Source organism: Tachysurus vachellii, chromosome 10 (assembly GCF_030014155.1).
Source record: "Tachysurus vachellii isolate PV-2020 chromosome 10, HZAU_Pvac_v1, whole genome shotgun sequence".
In the NCBI taxonomy this organism is placed as follows: Eukaryota; Metazoa; Chordata; class Actinopteri; order Siluriformes; family Bagridae; genus Tachysurus; species Tachysurus vachellii.
In genome coordinates this window covers 9,572,011-9,585,986 of record NC_083469.1, presented here as the reverse complement: position 1 = coordinate 9,585,986, position 13,976 = coordinate 9,572,011, and positions in this window count along the sequence as shown.

Here is a 13,976-nt window from a genome sequence, read left to right as displayed (position 1 = left end):
CGTTTGTTTTATGTTCACTTTTCCCTCTGCTGAGGCGTTGAATGGCGAGTCACTTTGTCGATGTCTTAGTTTTGTTTCTTTATTTACTTAATGTAGTTATTTGTCTTAATAATCCTCTCTGTGTATTTTGTTTGGTTATTTGATGGATGTGATTTAATATTAGTTTGCCCTTGGTCCTGGCTGAATGGAAGTAGGCCCCATTAAATCTACATGTACAAAATTTGTATTAGTGATAGCAAATCTGTATGTATTAACTATCGTTAATTGACACCAGCTCATATTGCTAATCAGTATGTCTTTTGCTCTCTCTGAATCTGGGCTATTTGGGTTTTATATTGATTAGTTTTGTTATTTTGTTGATTTATATTGTATATTTAATTCAAATTGAGAGGAATTTCTGTTATTGTTTTGGTTTTGTAATATTAATTTTTTTTTGTATTTAATTCTTTTGTTGTGTTTAATCTACTTTTGATATACTTGTGCTGGGCGGGTTGTCTTTGGAGGGGAATGAAGTGATTGATGTACCTATCCAGGGTGACTTTTGCATTGGGTGCTGTGGTTGATGTGAACCTTTCACACGTGAGTGGTGTGGCTTGACACTGTGCTGTAGCTGGGTTGGGTATTTTCTTCTTCTCCCTGAGAGGCCTAGTCATTACAAGAATGGTTTTTTTGTTTTGTTTTTGTATAAGTGACGGAAGATTTTATATTCATTTTGAAAATCTTAATCTTGCACAACTGTCATAATAAAGCTTCATTTTATTATTCTCTTGCCCTCGTCTCCTGCTCAGTCTTATTGGGTAACGAACTTGTGTCCTTGTGGGACTGTCCTTATAAGGGGTGGCGTAGTCGAATTTGGTGCCCTTACGGGCCTTTTTGCAGTGTTGTGTAAACTTTTATCAGTGTACACACGCGCATTGCTTTTCTTTTTTTTCATCCCGACCGCTCTGCTACAACAACATTGCTGGTAAGCTATTGTCATCATGACACTCAATTGTTACTTCTTCTTTTTTCATTGACTAGGAGCGATGAGATCATACGAAAATTGACACAGTTTGCCCTCCCTGATGAAAAAAATAAATAAATAAAACATTAATATTTTAATTCTGAATAAAGTCAGTATAATGAAAAATTAAAAAAGTCATACAAGAACACAAAAAAATCACGAGAATGAGACATCTTCATAAGGCACAGCTTGAGTGAACACATTGAAATGAGACTTTATTCTGGTACAAATGGGCGGGGAATGTTGAGCTTCTACATATAAACCAGGAAATATCATGAAAGCATTACAATTTTTTAGGTCTCTAACTTTCTCCCTGTAACACTCTTGCAAAATGTCTTGCATCAAAAAGACTGATTGGCATTAATAAAGCTCATGGTTGAATGAGTTCATTATACAAACTGTAATCAGGAATGGTCAGACTACAAAAAAATCCTGAAAATAACTGTTAAGACCATGTTGTAGTGTTTTTTGCTTATATTTTAAAAGCATAAATAGGCATAGTGGAGATCAGTCATCATAGCCATATAAAATACCAGATGTTAATATAAAACCTCATCAGATAACAAACCTCTTGCACATGTAATGCTTTAGTAAGGAGTGTGTGTGAATATACAGCACTGTGCTGACTGTCTGCACAATAAGATGGTCAGTCTTCCTGCTCACTTTGAACCGTTCTTGAAATCCATCCTCGTACTTTAGCACACCAGCTGCATAAATGGCACATCCAACTTGAAGGCTGGTTTGCTGATACCAGTATATACAAGTTACTATCATCATGTCTATAATGGATTGTTACATCGCTGGATTCAGTGGTTAAGATTGGTGAAATCTGCTGAAATTTTACACAGTTTGTCCTCCCTGTTAAAAAAAAAAAACATTCACAATATATTTTCAATAAAAGTCATGATGAGTTGATTGATTTATTAATTCAGCTTGTGTTACTGCATTTGCTTATTCAGGGTCACAGTGATATGCTCATAAAATGTCCTACCAATTAACACAGGTACTTTACATCAATCGGACGCACACCTTGATGTAGTCTGACATTTTGACAGCTTTTTGAACAAATGTTAATAGATGTCAAGTTCATCAGTTGCTGAAGAGATCAAAGATCAAATAATCTTTGTGGTGTTCAGTCACTATATCCATATAAAATAGCAGATGTTTAAATGTACAACCATCAGATAAAAAGCATCAGGTGTGTTTGTGTGTGTGAAGTTTTAGTAATGTGTGTGTGGGACTATACAGCACTGTGCTGACTGGCTGCACAATAATAAACAGCAGAGTCTGATTGCTGGAGATTAGAGATGGTCAGACTTCCTGCGAGTGTGCTTTGTCTGCTCAGTGTGAACCGATCTTTAAATCCGTCTTCATAGTTTGGATCACTTATCGCTGAAAATGTATATCCGATCAATTCCATTACTCCACGGTTGTTTTGCTGATACCAATACATACGATCTAAGTTATTATCATCATGGCTACATTGGATTGTTATGTTGCTCATTTCTTTGGCTATAACCGATGGTGTCTGTTGAAATGTTACACAGTTTGCCTTCCCTGTTGAAAAACAAATATAGTTGTCAAAGCTATAAAAAGAACACACAATAACGTCTATAGAATTAATAATAAAAAAATAAAAAATCAGTATGAGCCAGCATTTATTCATTTATTATTTAGTTCATTTAAGTAAATATCCTACCAAAAAACAAAATGAAGAACACACACAACCCACAAGAACCATACATCCTTCTGACACACAGCTTAAGTGAGTCTGGAAAAGTTGTTGCATGCTGCACAGCTACTAGTGGAAGTGGGTGTGGTGTCTTGGGTTTCATTTGAGAGTCTGTCTAATTTTTCTGATTGTGAAATATCTCCCCCTATTGCTTTAAATCTAAAATTATCCTTAGAGACATGTGACAAAGACATCATATTCTTTGCTTACCAAATATCTGATTTGGTTTCAAAGAATTTTCCCCATAACTGCAATAAGGCCTTATGGTTTACTACAGTGTGTAACACTCATGGTTCAATTAAACTATATAGTAATCCTAAATATCTGAATGTCAGTACACATGCAACATTTCTAAATGATAACATTTGATAACGATGACTGTCTAATCTTTATATTTTATATAAACTAAATTCTACAGTATAACCTTATATTTCCAGCGTTTAGCAGATGCCTTATCCAGCGCAACTTACATTATTGATCTTATTTTACACAACTGTGCATTAAGGGCCTTGTTTAGGGGCCCAGCAGTGGCAGCCTGGTTTCAGTGGGATTCAAACTCACAACCTTCCAATTTTTAATCCAATGCCTTAACCACTAGGCTACCACATCCCTGTTTACTGATGTAAATTTCACATATAATTCTGTCTATGATCCTAATTACAGTGTTTCAGTTCCCCCACCATGTTAAGCAGTACACTTTGCCCAATCATAAAGGACCTGCAGTATGTTCTTGTAATATATAATTTTGCCAAAATGTAATGTCATTAATGCTGCAAGTATGATCACCAGAACCTGAAATCCACAGGACCATTCCAATAAAGACCTTTAATGTCAAGAAAGTAAATAAAAAGAAAGATAAAAAAGTACAAGATCTGCTGTTTTATTCTTCATAAGCTCTTCTGATCATGCCATAGTTTGGTTATCAGCACCTACAATTTAAACTGTCTTGAGTAATACACAGTTTGAAGCAGGGTTTGAGGTTTTAGCAAGGCAGTTGTGTACGTGTGGAGCACTGTGCTTACTTGCTGCACAGAAATAAACAGCAGAATCTGACAGCTGGAGATTAGAGATGGTCAGGCTTCCTTCAGTTATGCCCTTTCTGCTCATTGTGAACTGATTTTTAAATGCATCCTCATAGTTTGGACTCCCCTTTTCTCCATAGATATAACCGATTAAACTCATGTCAGTGATGTTTTTTTGCTGATACCATAACATATAATTCATGCTACTGTCATCATGTCTACAGTCAATAACTACATCCACTTTTTCATTGATTAGCATTGATGCCTTCTGTTGGAAATTGATACACTTTACACTCCCTGTTGAAAAAAACAACAACAGAAAGAGTTGTGAAACTTCAATAAGTTTCCAAATCAAAAAGTCAATGTGATGTGAACATTTGTAAAATATCCTACCTACAATCAAAATGAAGAACACACAGAGTTCACAAGAACCATCCATCCTTATGAGGCACAACTTTTACATTGACATGAGTCTTTATACTAATACAGAGGGGAGGGGTGTGTTCAGCTTCCACATTTAAACCAGGAAATCCTTTAAAAGCAATAAATGTTGAGGGAATACAACTGAATAGTAATACAACTGATTTTTTTGTTAAAATGAGTCGTTCAAATCAAGTCAAGAAGCTTTTATTGCAATTTCAACTATATATACCTGACAGAGTACATAATGAAATAAAACAGAGTTTCTCCTGGATCATGGTGTTACATAAAACAACATAGAGCTACATAAACAACACAGACTAAAAGTAAGTTGTCCTAACCACATAAAGTGCCTCGTGTGCAACCTAGTGCTAACGGTGTGAGACAAAAGACCATGCAAACAGACAATACAAAACACTACAGGACAGATACACAAAATAGCACTGACCTGTGTGCATTCTAAATATTATACAGTACATTATGCAAAAATATCGGATTATAAACATTGTACACAAATAAAGTGTTGTAAACAAAGGTTCTTGTAATTTATCTGAATGCTTTATCTTTATTAGTATTAGTAGGTTATATTTCCAATGTAACTAATGATCTAGATTGCATTATTGATATTATATTAATTATTAAGTGTTTATTTAGAGGATTGATTGGTTTTTAAGAGCAAATTCTTATGCTGTACTAAATTATGGACATTTAGTGCCATTTATTTATTTGTAATGAGGACATGTTTGCTGTGTTGATAAGTATCCAGATGCCTCGTGAATGTTTCTGAAATTTACATGACGTTACATTAAAGCATTGTTATTTGTGTCAGTATTTGTATCTCTGAAAATTGAGACAGCAGCACAGAAAATGGAGGCCAGTGTCAATACCCAGTTCGGGGAGATGTTAGTCTCCAATATTACCTACAGCCTTTACATGTCACACATTTCAGCTTTGGAGATTAAACAGAGATAAAATGTCCAAGGGAAAAGATCCAAAATAACAATTAAAACTATTTGGTTTACACCAGATGGTAATATAAAGCCTCATCAGATTAAACAAAAACCTCAGGTTGAAACAGATGCTGCATTTGTGTTTCAGTGTATTTGAGGTTTTAGTAATGTGTTTGTTGGAATATACAGCACCGTGCTAACTGGCTGCACAGTAATAAACAGCAGAGTCTGACTGGAGGAGCTTAGAGATGGTCAGACTTCCTTCAGTCGTGGTTTTTCTGCTCAGTGTGAATCGATCTTTAAATCCATCCTCGAGGTTTGCATTACTCGTTGGTCCAGCAGTATATCCAATCAGTGCCATAACTGTGCTACTTTTTTGCTGATACCACAACATTGCTGGTAACCTATTGTCATCATGACTGCACTCAATTGTTACTTCTTCTTTTTCATTGATTAGGAGCGATGAGATCATACGAAAATTGACACAGTTTGCCCTCCCTGATGAAAAAAATAAATAAATAAAACATTAATATTTTAATTCTAAATATAGTCAGTATAATGTAACATTAAAAAAGTCATACCAAAACACAAAATGAAGAACACAAAAAGTTCACAAGAACCAGCCATCTTCATAAGGCACAGCTTGAGTGAACACATTGAAATGAGACTTTATTCTACAAAGGGGCGGGGAATGTTGAGCTTCTACATATAAACCAGGAAATATCATGAACGCGTTACAATTTTTTAGGTCTCTAACTTTCTCCCTGTAACACTCTTGCAAAATGTCTTGCATCAAAAAGACTGATTGGCTTTAATTAAGCTCATGGTTGAATGAGTTCATTATACAAACTGTAATCAGGAATGGTCAGACTACATATGAATGTATGAATATACAGCACTGTGCTGACTGTCTGCACAATAAGATGGTCAGTCTTCCTGCTCACTTTGAACCGATCTTGAAATCCATCCTCGTACTTTAGCACACCAGCTGCATGGCACATCCAACTTGAAGGCTGGTTTGCTGATACCAGTATATACAAGTTACTATCATCATGTCTATAATGGATTGTTACGTCGCTGGATTCAGTGGTTAAGATTGGTGAAATCTGTTGAAATTTTACACAGTTTGTCCTCCCTGTTAAAGCAAAAAAAAAAATAATAAAAAACATTCACAATATATTTTCAATAAAAGTCAATATGAGTTGATTGATTCATTCATTCAGCTTAAGTTACTGCATTAGCTTATTCAGGGTCACAGTGATATGCTCAGAAAATGTCCTACCAATTAACACAGGTACTTTACATCAATCGGAAGCACACCTTGATGTTCTGTAGTCTGACATTTTGACAGCTTTTTGAACAAATGTTAATAGATGTCAAGTTCATCAGTTGCTGAAGAGATCAAAGATCAAATAATCTTTGTGGTGTTCAGTCACTATATCCATATAAAATAGCAGATGTTTAAATGTACAACCATCAGATAAAAAGCATCAGGTGTGTTTGTGTGCGTGAAGTTTTAGTAATGTGTGTGTGGGACTATACAGCACTGTGCTGACTGGCTGCACAATAATAAACAGCAGAGTCTGATTGCTGGAGATTAGAGATGGTCAGACTTCCTGCGAGTGTGCTTTGTCTGCTCAGTGTGAACCGATCTTTAAATCCGTCTTCATAGTTTGGATCACTTATCGCTGAAATGGTATATCCGATCAATCCCATTACTCCACGGTTGTTTTGCTGATACCAATACATACGATCTAAGTTATTATCATCATGGCTACATTGGATTGTTATGTTGCTCATTTCTTTGGCTATAACCGATGGTGTCTGTTGAAATGTTACACAGTTTGCCTTTCCTGTTGAAAAACAAATATAGTTGTCAAAGCTATAAAAAGAACACACAATAACGTCTATAGAATTAATAATAAAAAAGAAAAAATCAGTATGAGCCAGCATTTATTCATTTATTGTTTAGTTCATTTAAGTAAATATCCTACCAAAAAACAAAATGAAGAACACACACAACCCACAAGAACCATACATCCTTCTGACGCACAGCTTAAGTGAGTCTGGAAAAGTTGTTGCATGCTGCACAGCTACTAGTGGAAGTGGGTGTGGTGTCTTGGGTTTCATTTGAGAGTCTGTCTAATTTTTCTGATTGTGAAATATCTCCCCCTATTGCTTTAAATCTAAAATTATCCTTAGAGACATGTGACAAAGACATCATATTCTTTGCTTACCAAATATCTGATTTGGTTTCAAAGAATTTTCCCCATAACTGCAATAAGGCCTTATGGTTTACTACAGTGTGTAACACTCATGGTTCAATTAAACTATATAGTAATCCTAAATATCTGAATGTCAGTACACATGCAACATTTCTAAATGATAACATTTGATAACGATGACTGTCTAATCTTTATATTTTATATAAACTAAATTCTACAGTATAACCTTATATTTCCAGCGTTTAGCAGATGCCTTATCCAGCGCAACTTACATTATTGATCTTATTTTACACAACTGTGCATTAAGGGCCTTGTTTAGGGGCCCAGCAGTGGCAGCCTGGTTTCAGTGGGATTCAAACTCACAACCTTCCAATTTTTAATCCAATGCCTTAACCACTAGGCTACCACATCCCTGTTTACTGATGTAAATTTCACATATAATTCTGTCTATGATCCTAATTACAGTGTTTCAGTTCCCCCACCATGTTAAGCAGTAAACTTTGCCCAATCATAAAGGACCTGCAGTATGTTCTTGTAATATATAATTTTGCCAAAATGTAATGTCATTAATGCTGCAAGTATGATCACCAGAACCTGAAATCCACAGGACCATTCCAATAAAGACCTTTAATGTCAAGAAAGTAAATAAAAAGAAAGATAAAAAAGTACAAGATCTGCTGTTTTATTCTTCATAAGCTCTTCTGATCATGCCATAGTTTGGTTATCAGCACCTACAATTTAAACTGTCTTGAGTAATACACAGTTTGAAGCAGGGTTTGAGGTTTTAGCAAGGCAGTTGTGTATGTGTGGAGCACTGTGCTTACTTGCTGCACAGAAATAAACAGCAGAATCTGACAGCTGGAGATTAGAGATGGTCAGGCTTCCTTCAGTCATGCCCTTTCTGCTCATTGTGAACCCATTTTTAAATGCATCCTCATAGTTTGGACTCCCCTTTTCTCCATAGATATAACCGATTAAACTCATGTCAGTGATGTTTTTTTGCTGATACCATAACATATTATTCATGCTACTGTCATCATGTCTACAATCAATAACTGCATCCTCTGTTTCATTGATTAGCATTGATGCCTTCTGTTGGAAATTGATACACTTTACACTCCCTGTTGAAAAAAACAACAACAGAAAGAGTTGTGAAACTTCAATAAGTTTCCAAATCAAAAAGTCAATGTGATGTGAACATTTGTAAAATATCCTACCTACAATCAAAATGAAGAACACACAGAGTTCACAAGAACCATCCATCCTTATGAGGCACAACTTTTACATTGACATGAGTCTTTATACTAATACAGAGGGGAGGGGTGTGTTCAGCTTCCACATTTAAACCAGGAAATCCTTTAAAAGCAATAAATGTTGAGGGAATACAACTGAATAGTAATACAACTGATTTTTTTGTTAAAATGAGTCATTCAAATCAGGTCAAGAAGCTTTTATTGCAATTTCAACTATATATACCTGACAGAGTACATAATGAAATAAAACAGAGTTTCTCCTGGATCATGGTGTTACATAAAACAACATAGAGCTACATAAACAACACAGACTAAAAGTAAGTTGTCCTAACCACATAAAGTGTCTCGTGTGCAACCTAGTGCTAACGGTGTGAGACAAAAGACCATGCAGACAATACAAAACACTACAGGACAGATACACAAAATAGCACTGACCTGTGTGCATTCTAAATATTATACAGTACATTATGCAAAAATATCGGATTATAAACAATGTACACAAATAAAGTGTTGTAAACGAAGGTTCTTGTAATTTATCTGAATGCTTTATCTTTATTAGTATTAGTAGGTTATATTTCCAATATAACTAATGATCTAGATTGCATTATTGATATTATATTAATTATTAAGTGTTTATTTAGAGGATTGATTGGTTTTTAAGAGCAAATTCTTATGCTGTACTAAATTATGGACATTTAGTGCCATTTATTTATTTGTAATGAGGACATGTTTGCTGTGTTGATAAGTATCCAGATGCCTCGTAAATGTTTCTGACATTTACATGACGTTACATTAAAGCATTGTTATTTGTGTCAGTATTTGTATCTCTGAAAATTGAGACAGCACCACAGAAAATGGAGGCCAGTGTCAATACCCAGCTCGGGGAGATGTTAGTCTCCAATATTACCTACAGCCTTTACATGTCACACATTTCAGCTTTGGAGATTAAACAGAGATAAAATGTCCAAGGGAAAAGATCCAAAATAACAATTAAAACTATTTGGTTTACACCAGATGGTAATATAAAGCCTCATCAGATTAAACAAAAACCTCAGGTTGAAACAGATGCTGCATTTGTGTTTCAGTGTATTTGAGGTTTTAGTAATGTGTTTGTTGGAATATACAGCACCGTGCTGACTGGCTGCACAGTAATAAACAGCAGAGTCTGACTGGAGGAGCTTAGAGATGGTCAGACTTCCTTCAGTCGTGGTTTTTCTGCTCAGTGTGAATCGATCTTTAAATCCATCCTCGAGGTTTGCTTTACTCGTTGGTCCAGCAGTATATCCAATCAGTGCCATAACTGTGCTACTTTTTTGCTGATACCACAACATTGTTAGTAAGCTATTGTCATCATGACTGCACTCAATTGTTACTTCTTTTTTTTCATTGATTAGGAGCGATGAGATCATACGAAAATCGACACAGTTTGCCCTCCCTGATGAAAAAAAGAAAAAATGAAACATTCGTATTTTAATTCTAAATATAGTCAGTATAATGTAACATTAAAAAAGTCATACCAAAACACAAAATGAAGAACACAAAAAGTTCACAAGAACCAGCCATCTTCATAAGGCACAGCTTGAGTGAACACATTGAAATGAGACTTTATTCTACAAAGGGGCGGGGAATGTTGAGCTTCTACATATAAACCAGGAAATATCATGAAAGCATTACAATTTTTTAGGTCTCTAACTTTCTCCCTGTAACACTCTTGCAAAATGTCTTGCATCAAAAAGACTGATTGGCTTTAATTAAGCTCATGGTTGAATGAGTTCATTATACAAACTGTAATCAGGAATGGTCAGACTACATATGAATGTATGAATATACAGCACTGTGCTGACTGTCTGCACAATAATATGGTCAGTCTTCCTGCTCACTTTGAACCGATCTTGAAATCCATCCTCGTACTTTAGCACACCAGCTGCATGGCACATCCAACTTGAAGGCTGGTTTGCTGATAGCAGTATATACAAGTTACTATCATCATGTCTATAATGGATTGTTACATTGCTGGATTCAGTGGTTAAGATTGGTGAAATCTGTTGAAATTTTACACAGTTTGTCCTCCCTGTTAAAAAAAAAAAAACATTCACAATATATTTTCAATAAAAGTCAATATGAGTTGATTGATTCATTCATTCAGCTTAAGTTACAGCATTAGCTTATTCAAGGTCACAGTGATATGCATAGAAAATGTCCTACCAATTAACACAGGTACTATACATCAATCGGACGCACACCTTGATGTAGTCTGACATTTTGACAGCTTTTTGAACAAATGTTAATAGATGTCAAGTTCATCAGTTGCTGAAGAGATCAAAGATCAAATAATCTTTGTGGTGTTCAGTCACTATATCCATATAAAATAGCAGATGTTTAAATGTACAACCATCAGATAAAAAGCATCAGGTGTGTTTGTGTGCGTGAAGTTTTAGTAATGTGTGTGTGGGACTATACAGCACTGTGCTGACTGGCTGCACAATAATAAACAGCAGAGTCTGATTGCTGGAGATTAGAGATGGTCAGACTTCCTGCGAGTGTGCTTTGTCTGCTCAGTGTGAACCGATCTTTAAATCCGTCTTCATAGTTTGGATCACTTATCTCTGAAATGGTATATCCGATCAATTCCATTACTCCACGGTTGTTTTGCTGATACCAAAACATACGAGGTAAGTTATTATCATCATGGCTACATTGAATTGTTACATTGATCATTTCTTTGGCTATAACCGATGGTGTCTGTTGAAATGTTACACAGTTTGCCTTCCCTGTTGAAAAACAAATATAGTTGTCAAAGCTATAAAAAGAACACACAATAACGTCTATAGAATTAATAATAAAAAAAATAAAAAAATCAGTATGAGCCAGCATTTATTCATTTATTGTTTAGTTCATTTAAGTAAATATCCTACCAAAAAACAAAATGAAGAACACACACAACCCACAAGAACCATACATCCTTCTGATGCACAGCTTAAGTGAGTCTGGAAAAGTTGTTGCATGCTGCACAGCTACTAGTGGAAGTGGGTGTGGTGTCTTGGGTTTCATTTAAGAGTCTGTCTAATTTTTCTGATTGTGAAATATCTCCCCCTATTGCTTTAAATCTAAAATTATCCTTAGAGACATATAACAAAGACATCATATTCTTTGCTTACCAAATACCTGATTTGGTTTCAAAGAACTTTCCCCATACTGTAAATGCAATAAGGCCTTATGGTTTACTAGTGTGTAACACTCATGGTTCAATTAAACTATATACTGTAGTAATCCTAAATATCTGAATGTCAGTACACATGCACCATTTCTAAATGATAACATTTGATAACAATGACTGTCTAATCTTTATATTTTATATAAACTAAATTCTATAACCTTACATTTTCAGCATTTAGCAGATGCCTTATCCAGAGCAACTTACATTATTGATCTCATTTTACACAACTGTGCATTAAGGGCTCACAACCTTCCAACTTTTAATCCAATGCATTAACCACTAGGCTACCACATCCCTGTTTACTGATGTAAATCTCACATATAATTCTGTCTATGATCCTAAATACAGTGTTTCAGTTCCCCCACCATGTTAAGCAGTACAGCCCAGTCATAAAGGACCTCTATTATGTTCTTGTAATATATAATTTTGCCCAAATGTAATTAATGCTGCAAGTATGATCACCAGAACCTGAAATCCCCAGAACCATTCCAATAAAGATCTTTAATGTTAAACGATAGACAATGCTTGCAAAGAGGCAAACAAAACCTATTTATATTTAAACTGAAGATTTATTAGGGAAACCTTAACAACAGTCAATAAACTTAAGATCGTTTTTATTTTCATCCACAAAGGTTGTGCGATGTAAAAGGCTGCCTGTAAATCTCACAACGGTTCTGTATTTGTTTTATGATCTTTGACTTATATGTATGTATACATGTAAATGGCATTGTCAGTGTAATTAATGTTAGATATGTACTGTTATAAATCAATCAAAATAAACCACTATGATGCAGTGAAATGTTGATGTTGTATTTCCATACATTTATGTTATTCCTTATATTACACTGATATTTTATGTATGCTAACATGTACAATAAAAATACATTTTCCCAATTTTGAATATATTGCATTATATAAGCTGCTGTAGTATGTTAAAATGTGTGTGTGATGTTTTAGTATAGCTGGTGTATAAGTGTGCAGCACTGTGCTTACTGGCAGCACAGTAATAAACAGCAGAATCTGACAGGAGGAGTTTAGAGATAGTCAGGGTTCCTTTTTGTGCACTCTCTTTGCTCAAGCTGAACCGATCTTTAAATCCTTCTTCGTTGCTTGGTTGACTAGTACCATAGGCATATGTGATGAGGGAAAAATCTGTACTGTCAATTTTTTGCTGATACCACAGCATAACCAGTAAGCTAGTGTCATCATGACTGCACTGGATCGTTATGTTGTCTTTTTCCTTGGCAAATAATGATGGGATCTGTTGAAATTTGACATCTTTACAGCTTGTCCTCCCTGTTGAGAAAAATATAGATATATTCATCATCCATTTATCAAATGAGCATTTTAATCAAATAAGTCTAAAGAAGCCAAAGACAAATTAAATATATCTAAATGTACAAATAGATTTTTAAAACAGAAACATTTTTTCCTACCAAAAAACACACTGAAGAAAACACAGAATCCAAAAAGCCTGAACATCCTGCTGATGTACAGCACCTCCTATGATACACACAACCGGACTGCAGTCATACAGTTAGAGTTGGGAGGGGTGTGTTTAAGCTCCCACAAAGATCATTGCCACATTTGTATTGCTCGATGTATTCATACTTTATATTAATAATTTATATTGCTTACTACTTTAGTAAACCATTCATATAAAGCATAACCACTAGATAGTTGGTGGAGGTATTAGATTATGGTTGTCCATGTGTCATTCTGAGATATTTTGTTAATGCGATTAATTGAGTTTTTAAATGTTTGGAGAATTTGTATGAAATTCTAATTGTAACTAGCAAATCAATTGATTAGATTTTGGAATTGATTCCGGGTCAAGGACCCTAGGGTCAAGGTCAAGGCCATAGCAAGGCCATAGGTTTGAAAACAGACGGAGCCATGCCTGTCCTGTGAACACTGTTGGCATTAAGTTGTGTTTGTTTCACTCTTTATTAACTAAGCCTCATCCTTAAACAATCTCTAAAGTGATAAAGATGAAAAATCATGTAGCTTGTAAAATCTATTTTAATGGTAACACCCTAGTGACAAATTAAAAGTACTTTAATTTTAAGTTCTGAGACAATGAGGTGTCTTTATTGTTTTTTTTTTTCTTATTATGTTTTGTGTGGAGTAACACGTTACGTGTAGGTGAAATTA